This window comes from Trifolium pratense, linkage group LG2 (genome assembly GCF_020283565.1).
Source record: "Trifolium pratense cultivar HEN17-A07 linkage group LG2, ARS_RC_1.1, whole genome shotgun sequence".
NCBI lineage: Eukaryota > Viridiplantae > Streptophyta > Magnoliopsida > Fabales > Fabaceae > Trifolium > Trifolium pratense.
In genome coordinates, this window is record NC_060060.1 from 48,495,098 (window position 1) to 48,506,970 (window position 11,873).

Below are 11,873 nucleotides of genomic sequence, written 5' to 3' on the forward strand. Positions count from 1 at the left end.
ATTTTAGTTTTTATTGACGATGTTCCGCATATATACGGTACCTATATTATATAGTTCCTCTTTTACTAATCTTTTTTCCTATTATTAACAATACGTTTGCAATTAAAAAAAAAATTAAAATTCAAGGTTGATGGTGACATCGCCTCAGATGAAGAAATTAAACTGGTTGTTTGTTAATTGCGATCGGGAGGGGGCTGAAACCACTTGATGTCAGAACTGACCCCCGAACCAGATTAAACTGGTGGTGAAAGCCAAAAAAAGAGTTTGGTATTTTACTAATATATTCTTAATAATTATCGATATTTTTATTATACAAATATAAATTAAATATCAGTTAAATATCTTTTCGGTCACTCTAATTATACTAACTTTCATTTTTAGTCTCTTTAAAAATTATCTTTGAACTCTAATCCTTCTAATTTTTTATTTTCAATTTGAATCCCTTATTTTTTATAAAAGTTCACATAGCATATTTCAAGTGAGTTTTTCTTTAAGTAAGCAATTCTGACAATAAAAAATGGAATATATTAATACCAGCTAATAACTAGCACAAGATGTGTCAGAGAGAGGCTCAAAAGTTTACAAACATCGAGTACATAGAGAAGCAAAAGCTCAAACAATGTTCAGACAAACAAAATAGTTCGACCATCACATATGAATGTTTAGACCAATTAAGACATGTGATTAATAATTGAAGAGAACTAATGATAATAACACCATATTTGTTCCAAAAAAACCACCATATTAATGCAACGGATACAATTTATTTTCCCTTATAATTATGAGTGTTACAGAGCTGTCAAAATGTGTTAGTTCGTTATTGACCAGCCCGCCAAGCCTGTTAAAACATAGGGTTCAAGGCTTCATAATTTGATATGGAATTTTTATAGGCTTTATAATCCGGCCTGAAAAATCTGTAAAAACGGGCTAGTCCGTATGGGCCACTTGTAACAATCCGGACCCCTTTTCTACGTATTTAGTAAGCAATTCTAACACTGTACCTCACGATATTCTCTAATCCCCTCTTTAGTAGAATTTTTATCTTCCGTGAAAATCGAACTACGTACCTTGAATTTCAAGTACATGTTAAATATATTTTCACTACCAATTGAGCTCAATTGGGAATGGATAACTTACTAAACTTAATTTCTAAACTTTTCATTGAAGAAAAAATTAAAGTTTCAAAGAAAGAACTAAATTTATTTCTTTGAAAAATTTGCTAAACTTAATTTTTATTATTTTAAAATATAAATTTTTCTTTGGATAATTTTATATAAGGCATGTCACACATTAATTAAATGTAGATATCATTTTCAACTAAAATTTGAACTTTGATTTGTCCGTTTGGATTTGATTTATTTTTTAGTTTATGAAAATTGTTTATGTAAATAAATAAATTTTTATGTTAATTTGTAAGTTTTCACTAATAAAAAATATATTTTTGTAAGTTGTTTTCTCATAAACTGATTGGCAATGACCTGATTGGCCACTCGAGGCATCATCGCCCAGAAGCTCAGTCTTGTGTGGCCAGTTGTGGAGCCATGAAATCAGCTCAGCACTTATTTCTCTATGGTCGTCAGTTAGGTCCTTGATTGGCTTGTCATCGGTTGATCCCCCGCTTCTATAAGATCATTTTCTCCAGTTTACTTATTCATCAGGTGTTTTGTGAGCTCGACGCTCGTTTTTGCAGCTTATTTGGCTTTATGTGTTTGAATTATTTGGAATGAAAGAAATCACAGATTATTTCAGAATTCAGAGATGTCTGATCTTCAATTGTTGGACAAGGTTAAGCTTTATTCTTACTGGTGGTTGAAGACAACACATATCGATCTAGTTTCAAACTTTCATAGTTGGTGGTTGAGCTCGTTTATTTGTTTGGGCCTGGATTAATTTGTGTATCTTGTACGTCGTCTTCCTTGGTACAACTTGTGCTAAATAGACTATTTTGTCTGATTCATATATCTCATTTTTACTTGATAGAAGAAAAAAAAAACTTATTTATTTACATTAAAAAAATAAGTCAATACAAATGTTGTGGGATTATAATTCTTCCGCTTATCAAACTATTTAGGCACGTATAAAGTCTTGACCAAAAAAGAAATATACATAAATTTTATTCGATATATTTTTTTATACGACAAGTATTTTTTTTATTATAAAAATTACCATGTTACTAAAATATAACACTTTTTGTTTTACAAAATAGTATAACACTTTAAAAACTACTCTTATTGTAGTTTATATATTTATTTGTATATTATTAAAATTAATAGTGTCATTATCATAATATTTACAACTCACTAGAGTGTGACTAAAACTGATAAAAAAAGAACATAAACCATCTTGATACTCTTTGTGCAGGACCACAATTTCTAAAGAAGCATGCGATAATATAGTATGTTGTAACTTGTAAGTAAAACCACTAAATTGTTGGGTCATCATGAGGGGGCAACTGGGGATCATTCACATTGGGCTTAAGAACAACTCTACAAGTGAGTTGAACACCACATTCTTACCCAAAACCTTAAGGTGTTAGGTTTATGGGTCATCTCACTTATAAAGTGTTCAACCTCCACTTTTCTAAGCAATGTGGGACTTAACCACTCACACTTGCCACAACAATCTCCCCCTCAATTATGAGTCCATCCACTCTTGGATATGCTCCCCCTCAAGCGGAAGCTTTCTTCATCCTACACTTGTACCGCCGTAAGCCACACTGCTCCACGGGACTCGCCGCCTGACCACCTTTGTCAGGAAGACTTTCGATACAAGGAGCCAGTTCAACCCTTCGTCGAACCATCGGCTCTGATACCACTGTTGGGTCATCACGAGGGGGCAGCCGGGGATCATCCACATTGGGCTTAAGAACAACTCTACAAGTGAGTTGGACACCACACTCTTACCCAAAACCTTAAGGTGTTAGGTTTATTGGTCATCTCACTTATAAAGTGTTCAACCTCCACTTTTCTAAGCAATGTGGGACTTAACCACTCACACTTGCCACAACATAAATAAGCACCTCGAGCTTTCATTAAAAAGAAAATTGCACGTTGTTTCGTGTTACAAAATAATAATTAAGCAATTTTAATTTTAATTAATAATTCACCTATCCTATAGATATTTATCAATGAAATTATTAAGGAATGCAAGAGATCTTATGTTCAATCCTCAACTTTATTGTAAAAAAAAAAAAGTATTTAGCATACTACCAAAACCCCACAACACTAAATTAAATTTAATGGCTTAAGAATAATATTTTTATTACATCACACTAGAGTATTGATGTATTTCTTTACTTTTTACAAAAATATTGATATATTTATTATTTACCATAAACTAGACCCTAACCCGTGCGATGCACGGGTGTGATGCGTTGTTTTATATTATAATTGGAGAAATTGAAACAATAAATATTATTAAAATAATAAAATAGAGAATCCGATATTCAAACTTCAATCATAGCATGGTCGAAGTGTTTTCACTTAATTAGTCCACAAATAAAAATATCAAATTTATAATTAATTAGAGCATCTAGTTTTATAAATCTATAAATAGGGGATTTGATGAACTCCTCAATAGTCATTCTTTGTGTTTGCATTAAATCATCGGCCAAAGGAACAATGGGATAGATAATCTGACTAACACCTTGAATTATTTGGAAGTTAGTATAGAAGATCACTTAATTGACAAAAAAATGAAAATTAAAATGACACATTTAAATTATACATAGATAATAGATAATTATGTCGGTTTAGAATTACCATAGGAGTGCTAATTTGAATTACTCCTCACAAAAGACTTGCAGATTCGTAAAAGATGATGAATCATATGAACAGAAAAATGACACAAATTAATGCGAAGTATTTAGTTTTGAAAACAATCCATGGGTGTAATCATCACAAAAATACTAAAACCACTAAAAGAAAGAGATTAAAACAAAAATTATGAAGAAGATGAAGAAGAATGATGGTCACCCATCATCTTCAAAAAGAAAATATTACAAAACAATGGTAACAAATAATCACATAATTTGGACAAATGAAGAGAAGCATGAAAATTGCATGAATGAAGTAATATATATATATATATATATATATATATATATATATATATATATATATATATATATATATATATATATATATATATAGGGGTAAGGGATAGACACATTTAAGGGAATTTTTTTTTGAAAAGAGCATATGAAAAGATAATGCATATAAATGGTGTAATATGAAAAGAAAAATGAAACTGATACATAAATATTGATTGGTAGGCATTGGAAGAGGAGCAAGAATTAAATTAACTACTAAATTGAGTTTTATAGAGAAATATGAAGTGATGTGGCATGATAGAGTGATTTAATTGGATGTATTGGATGACATGGCTAAATGAAAAAAATTGATTGGTTTAAGTGGATTAGGGTTTAGATAAACATTAGGATAACTATCTAGGAATTATATATATAGATGTTAAACTGAAACTATTAAATTGGGAGCAAAAAAAAACAGGCCTAATTGGACTTATAAAGAGTTTTCAGTCACAGAGGAACTAGTAGAGTTTTCTGTTGTTGTTAATTTACACTTTTTATTTTCCATAGTATTTTCTATCTTTCTCGTTTTATTTTAATCAATCTTGAGTGTTGTAAATGATCTACCATCTACTCTCCATTTGCCTTAAAAAATCAAAGAGACTCTAATCGTTTCTGTGTATGTTTTATTCTATTTTTGGAGGAGAAAAAAATTCATTACAGAGATTTTAAAACATATGTTTAATTCCTCTTCTTCAAAAAAAAAAAGTTAAATTTTTTTAAAGTATAATTTTTTTTTATAATCAAATGATATTAATATTATAATATAAGGGGTACTCAAACCCTTACAACAAAGAACAAGTAACTCAAAAGTTATGGATACACGACAACAGATCTAAACACCAATTACTAGAAAAAGGAATACAAACTTTACGATCAAACCGACAGGAGAACAATAACCAAGAAGTAAGCTTAATCTCTTCCAAAAGCGCTGGCGCATCCATATAATTAATTTTACCTCCAAAATTAATTTTACTAGCTTGAAACTAAAAATTATAACTTATAATTCAAAAATTGAATTTTATAATTAAATTTATTGTTCAACCTACTTTTTCAAAACGTATTTTTACAAAATCTATCTAAACATAAATAATTTTATCTTCTAATAACTCAATTTTAACAAAGAATCGAATCCATAACATACGCCCCCATTTCTTTTTATTTCACTGAAGTGCTGAACAACTGGCTTGAGAATATATACCTTATGCAAAACGTGATTTTATTTTTCTGATTAAGCAAAACGTGGTTTTTCACTGTTTCTTTAGCGGCTGCATGTATATATAGAAGTAATAATAAATTTATTTATTTAGGCGGCATGTAAAGCCCATTCGCAAAGAAAAATAATTAATTCCAAGTTTTGGTCTACCACCAATATATATATATATATATATATATATGAGTTAGGATCCGTTAACACCAGATGTTAAACTTTATTTTGACACCAAATCCTAACCCTTAATTCAAGTTGATCCAAAGGTTTACAATCATCCACTTAAAAAGTTCAGGTGATCTCGATCTCCTTTATTTATTCCCAATAACTCGCCGAATGATTTGTCCTCCTTTACCTCTTTGTTACCAAATAATTGGGATATCCTTCCTTATCGATCTTTCTCCACGTGAACCCTTTTCAACACTCTGATTGTTGTTGCCCTCCTTTTCCAAGAGAGGTTGACATGAGCATTACCCCAATTTTGGACGCCCAAGATCCTGTCATCAAGCATGTTTCCCTCACAAAAAATTATCCTAGAATCCAATGATCGATATCAATGTTTTATACATCCCAGTTTCTCATCACCGCTGATAAAATATATATATATATATATATATATATATATATATATATATATATATGGGTGTTCTTAATTACTAATCCTAAGTTCCAATTCACACATATAAATAGAGAGATCAGGGTTCGAACCCCAACTATAACGTTCGACCTAACAATTTCGATATTTCTACTATAACTAAGTTAGGATTAATGTTTTTGAAAGGAAATAAATGAATAATTATAGGGTGGAAGAATAAATATTTATGGGTGCACTGGTTAAGGATGCAACGTTTAACATTGGCCATAATTATATATATTTTTAATGACAAAGAAAGAAAATTAATTATGTATTGAGTAGTTTGAACTTTTTACCAAAATTGTTGTCTTTTCTACGAACTTCTCTGACCACTGTGTATTAAAAACTACTTAATTTTAGTACTGAGTAGTTCATAATTCCAAGACCGTGTTTTGTGTTCACACAATGAAGAATTACTATAGTAGAATTCCAATTCATTATAATGATAAATAGTAGAATTTCATGTCTAAATCTTGCCTTTTTTTTTAAAAATAAAATAAAAATTGCACGTGGATATAATCTTGCACGGAGGATTATTTTAACTAAATAAATGATATTATTTTATTTTTATTAAGCACAAAGAAAAAAGTCGATTAATTAAAAATATAAAAAATATAAAGATCAGGGGACAATGACCTAACCTAATAATCCATGCAAAAGTGTAGGTCAATCGAAATCGTAATACAAACTATCAAAACAACACATGTGGATCTACTTGTGGATCAACCTCTACTTTTTTAAGTAATGTCAGACTTAATTCACTTCACACTTGTCAAATAAGCTATACCTCTCTAAACATTGTGTTAGTCGGTTTTACTTTTTTTTGCAACACTTTCACCTCATACTGTCCAAATGTATCTTTCGTGCATAACTGCAGATACTTCGCCTTGGGGAAATTGAGACCGACCGGAGATCGAACTCAAAACAAAATGGTTAAGACAAATGTGCATATTCACTATTATGCTACACAGGGGCTGAGCCACGTTGAGCTGAGGGGGTTCAACAGAACCTCCTGAACTTGAAAAAATTGTATTATATTCTTATATAATTTGCACTTTGAACTCCTTAAATATTACTTTTACACTCACCCAAGAGAAGAAGAGAACACATAAGAATGGAAATAGAGAAATGCATGCAAACAAATAAAATAATAAAATATTCACCGAAAGATAGAGAAATAACGATTTGAAAGAAACATAAAGTGAGAGAGCGGATGCCAATTGTTATGTTTGTATTTTTTTTCTTGTTACATTGTGTTTAATTGCATTTAAAACAAACATATAAACGAAACTTTTCATTATAAAAATTAGGATCTTACTAATTAGTGTCCCTCGACTATTAGTTAACGAACTAAAAAGAGAAATAAAAAAATTGCCTAAAAACTATTCTGTTTTTAATTTTTGGCTCTAATGTTATAAACTATTAAAATAATTTAAAAACATTATTCTTTTTATTTGAAACATTTTATAAAGTATTATTCTAGTTAAATTTAATTTGTACGGATTATGTATGTATATATTTTTTATACACATATATGGTATCTTATAGACGTAAAGAATAAATATATACAGTCTTTGTGAGTTTAACTCAATTGATAGAGACATCATATTATATATACAAGAATTAGGATTCGAACTTCAGACGCTTTACTTGACAAAAGCAACATACGAAATTAAACAACACATGTATGGTGACTTATCTCATTTGTGCACCATAGATTTAACCTATTATATATCAAGGCAACTATAAAATTGATTAACCTATAAAAGAATTATGAAGTTAACTAACATTTTTCTGTAAAGTACTAACCCGAACTGTTAATTTTTGTATAACATTTTTCTGGACAAATTAACTTTTAGGATCAAATTTTTTGTGTAATTTTTTTTTTAAACTGTGTTAAAACAAAATATTTATAAAGGTAAAATAGTTTGCACCTCTTGCCTCGGATTCCAGGCTACACCTTTGATGCTGCATTTTATTTTTTAAAGTTTTCACACAAGCATCTAAATTTTTTGCCGATACGAAAAAAAAAAACTAATAGAAAATAGTTTATATAAAAGAAGTAGTATTTTTGACAGTATAAAAGAAGTAATTTAAAACATCTTGCACCTACAACTAGATTAACTTGTTTTATATTAATTTTTTAAAAAAGTCAAAGAAATATGCTATAAACTAAAAATAGTTAAGCACGAGATGTGCATAACTAAGAAGTTTACAAGAAGTTACAAAAGATGCAACAACATCAACGGTCAGAAGCTCAATTAAAATCCTAAGCAAGACAATGGATTTAACCACCACATATTCAAATCATATTCAAATCATAATTAAAACATTTCTATCTAGTCTTCAACGACCACCATGATAATCTTTTTACCTTGTCAAACAACATCTCCTCCGATGAATCTTAATGAGCAAAAAACCTACTTTTTCTCTCATTCTAGAGAATCCAACGGCAAGTCATCCAAACCACTTGTAAACCTGACCGAACCTCTTTACGAAAAACATAAGCATTACAAAATTGTGAAGCGTGGTCACCAACAACATTTGATAACCATACACACCTAACCAATGAAGAATTTTATTCCTGAAAAAAATGAGAAAACTTGTTTTAGAGCTTTTATCGAATAAATATCTTCCATTAGCATTTTTTTACTCAATCTTCTATTACTTATAATATCTTAGTACTAGTAGTATTTATCTATGGTTTTCCTTTTCCGTAAAAATAGAAAAATTCTCTTTAAACGCCTTAATATGCTCTAAGACCCCTTAAATTTTCAAAGCATGTTGAGGAGCCTTAGAGCGTAATGAGAATTGAGAAGTCTAAAGAGAAATTGAGGGCCAGCATAGGTCGGAAAGAAAAATGGATTGACAAGCTTTGCGGAATAGACTGTTATTTACATTATTTAAGTGTAAAGTTCTATCAAAAGTGTAAAGTTCTATAAAAAAAATTATTTAAGTGTAAAGTTGTGTTGTTCAATGCAATGCAAACATTGAATTATATTTCTTTTTACCCATGGATTTTATACTATTATTTAATTATTTGATAAATGCAAATAAGTCAAGTTATGCTATGGTTGGTGAGCACAATTGGTGAGCTAAGAGAATTGAAGAAGTTTTAAGGAGGAGATCTCTAGTTCAATCTCAAAAACTAACATAGTCAAACAATGTATAAATAAACCTTAGCTAGCCGTAAGAGTTTCACCTTATAATTTTAAAATACAGAGTTCAAAGTCTAAGTGTTAGCTCAATTGTAAAAGTTCAAATTTAAAATATTGGATTTGGATTTTACATAGTAAATTTGTCATGTGTTATATACAATTGATTTTATTGATATGCAATTTAAATTGTCTGATTTCAAATTAATGATTGTAATTCAAAACAGCGTATAACTATGTTCTTTTTTTACTGCAATGTTTATAATATCGTAGCTACAATGTTTACTGCAATCCAAATCTTCAACTTCAAGATGACAAGTGTGATGTATATAATATCGTAGCTACAATGTTTATTAAAGGGAAAAACTAGAGGGTCGTATCTTGAATTATTCTTATGTGGTCAGATGATCAAATATAATTTCCTAGTCATACACACTCACAAAATTTGAATTTTTGAATTTTTTAATTATTACATAAATAATAAAAAATATATGAGTGTGACTATATGGCCATGTGATCATGGAAGTATTGCTCCCGTATCTTTCCCTTCGTTAAGATGATTTGTCCATGCTTTCAAAAACGAGCTGGTGATGCAAATGATCGAGAGTCTAATGGCTAATTAATTACCTGTCATTTCATATTTGTTGTAGCGGTTGGTAATTATTTACCATACTATTTAAGCAGGTTTCACAAAATGTCATTAAATTAATTAATAGTTTCTTTTTTTTATTATTAATCTTCGGAGTTTTCAGAGAAAAAGATTTTGATAGTTCAAAGTTCGGTGGTGAAATAAATAAAACTATGTCAAAAATTATTTCTACCAAAAATGAAAACAAGATTTTCCTAAACAATTTGTTTTAAGAAGATCTCATTAATCACAAACTTAATTTAGTTAATACTCCATCCGTTCCAAAATATAAGCAAAAATTGTTCAACAAAAGTGGATGTATTTGGTCCAAATATTTAACCAAATATATCAAGTTTCTTTGATCCACATTTGTTTATATTTTGGGACGGAGGGAGTAGTTTATTTTTCTGTAAAACAGTATCTCTAAGTTCAGCTGCAATGGCAAAAAATACTTCTGAGCATAACATGGCTACCATGTTTGAATTGGGCATTAATTAGGTGAAATTAATGTGACACCGTAATTTTGATGAAACTCAAAAATTAGATTTTCTCAAAATCAGTGTTACACCATAATTCAGCTAAATTCATCTTCAATCTGAACATACACTACTCATTTGGATATATGCGCAAAAGTTGTTTTGGATACAACCCATAACCATGGCCTAGTGCTAAAATGAGCCGATAAAGCCACGCTGAAAACAAATGAATTTTCTTTTGCCACCCTACTCATTTTCTCAGGCGCCCTACAAAATTACAAAAATAACTCTGTCCGCTACTTATGTAGCGGAACATTCTACCAAATTTGTTTTTTTATAACGTCCGCTACTTTTTTTTTTGACTAAAAATAATGAATTCTGTTAAGACATTGTGGCATATTTGCTGTCAAGAATTTCATTTTGTTTTCGCAAGAAAGTCTGGCTTTATAAGCCAAGGTTGTATCAGGAATATTTCTGCAGAATTTGGCGAATCCGCCGTGGAGTTTATCACTGACTTGAAAGAGTACGTTATCAAATAGTATAATTTAATTTATATCAAAATATCAGTTACATTTATTATAGTTTTCATTTGAGGTAGTTTGCCAAGACTAAAAATCTCCCAGATAAACAGGAAATGAAAAAGAAAGGGAAGAGATGGTGTAGAATAGAACAAATCCAGAGATCCAAAGTATATCTTTTGACAAAGGTAATAAAAATGAGGAAAATGCTAATAAATTAAAGAGACTATTGCAAATTAATTTGTATTAAATTGAGACATGTATGAAAGTGACACACTATCCAAGTTGATGCTAAGGCCATCAGAAGTTCAGCACAGCAGTGTGTTGTTGTACAACATCTCTGATACAAAGTTAATATGACTAGAACAACAAATATCTCTATAACTATATTCACCTATAAATACATATTTTATTACTAGCATTCTATCCTTAAAATCTATCTATCTTCTATACCAGCTTTGGTTTGCAATTTCGATGAGGAAAGGCTGAGGTTTTATGCTTCTGGTTTGTGGTTCCTGCAAACTCAGCTTTGTACCAGCATGAACAGAGTTCAGGTAACATCGACAGGTTTCAATTAGGAAGTGCAGTATGAAGAATGTAGTATTTGGACTGTCATCAATCATCATGAAGGCATATTCAACTATGTATTCTGATGTATTCTGGAGTTTATATATGATGTTCAGGTTATATGTTTCTTTTGTATTATTTGTGGTCTGCTAGTTACAGAGATGCGGCGTGTTAAATCAATTGTTTAAAATTTTATCTTTTGTCACTTGTGCTTTGTTGTGTGTTTTATTTCAATGAAGTTTTTTTGCAGTTTGCAAAAAAATAACATTGGTTGGTGTATCTTCACTACTACTACAACAGGAAGATTCTACTTCTATGATTTATTAATTTCAAATTCCAATATTTTGTTACAAGAAGTATGAACAACATGGCTCCTATGCAGGCAGAAAATTATCAATGTAAAATGTAAAGCCTTGAACAAAATTTACAAAAGTTGTAAAGAATAATGGAGCGTCACAAAAGAGTAACATCATAAGTAAATAAAAGGTATGCTGTTATTCAATTCATTTCTGAAAGAGTGCAAAGAACAACAATGATGGCTTCATTTCTTTGCCGTAATTTATAATTTCCATACATAAAATCAACAAAGGCCTGCCTA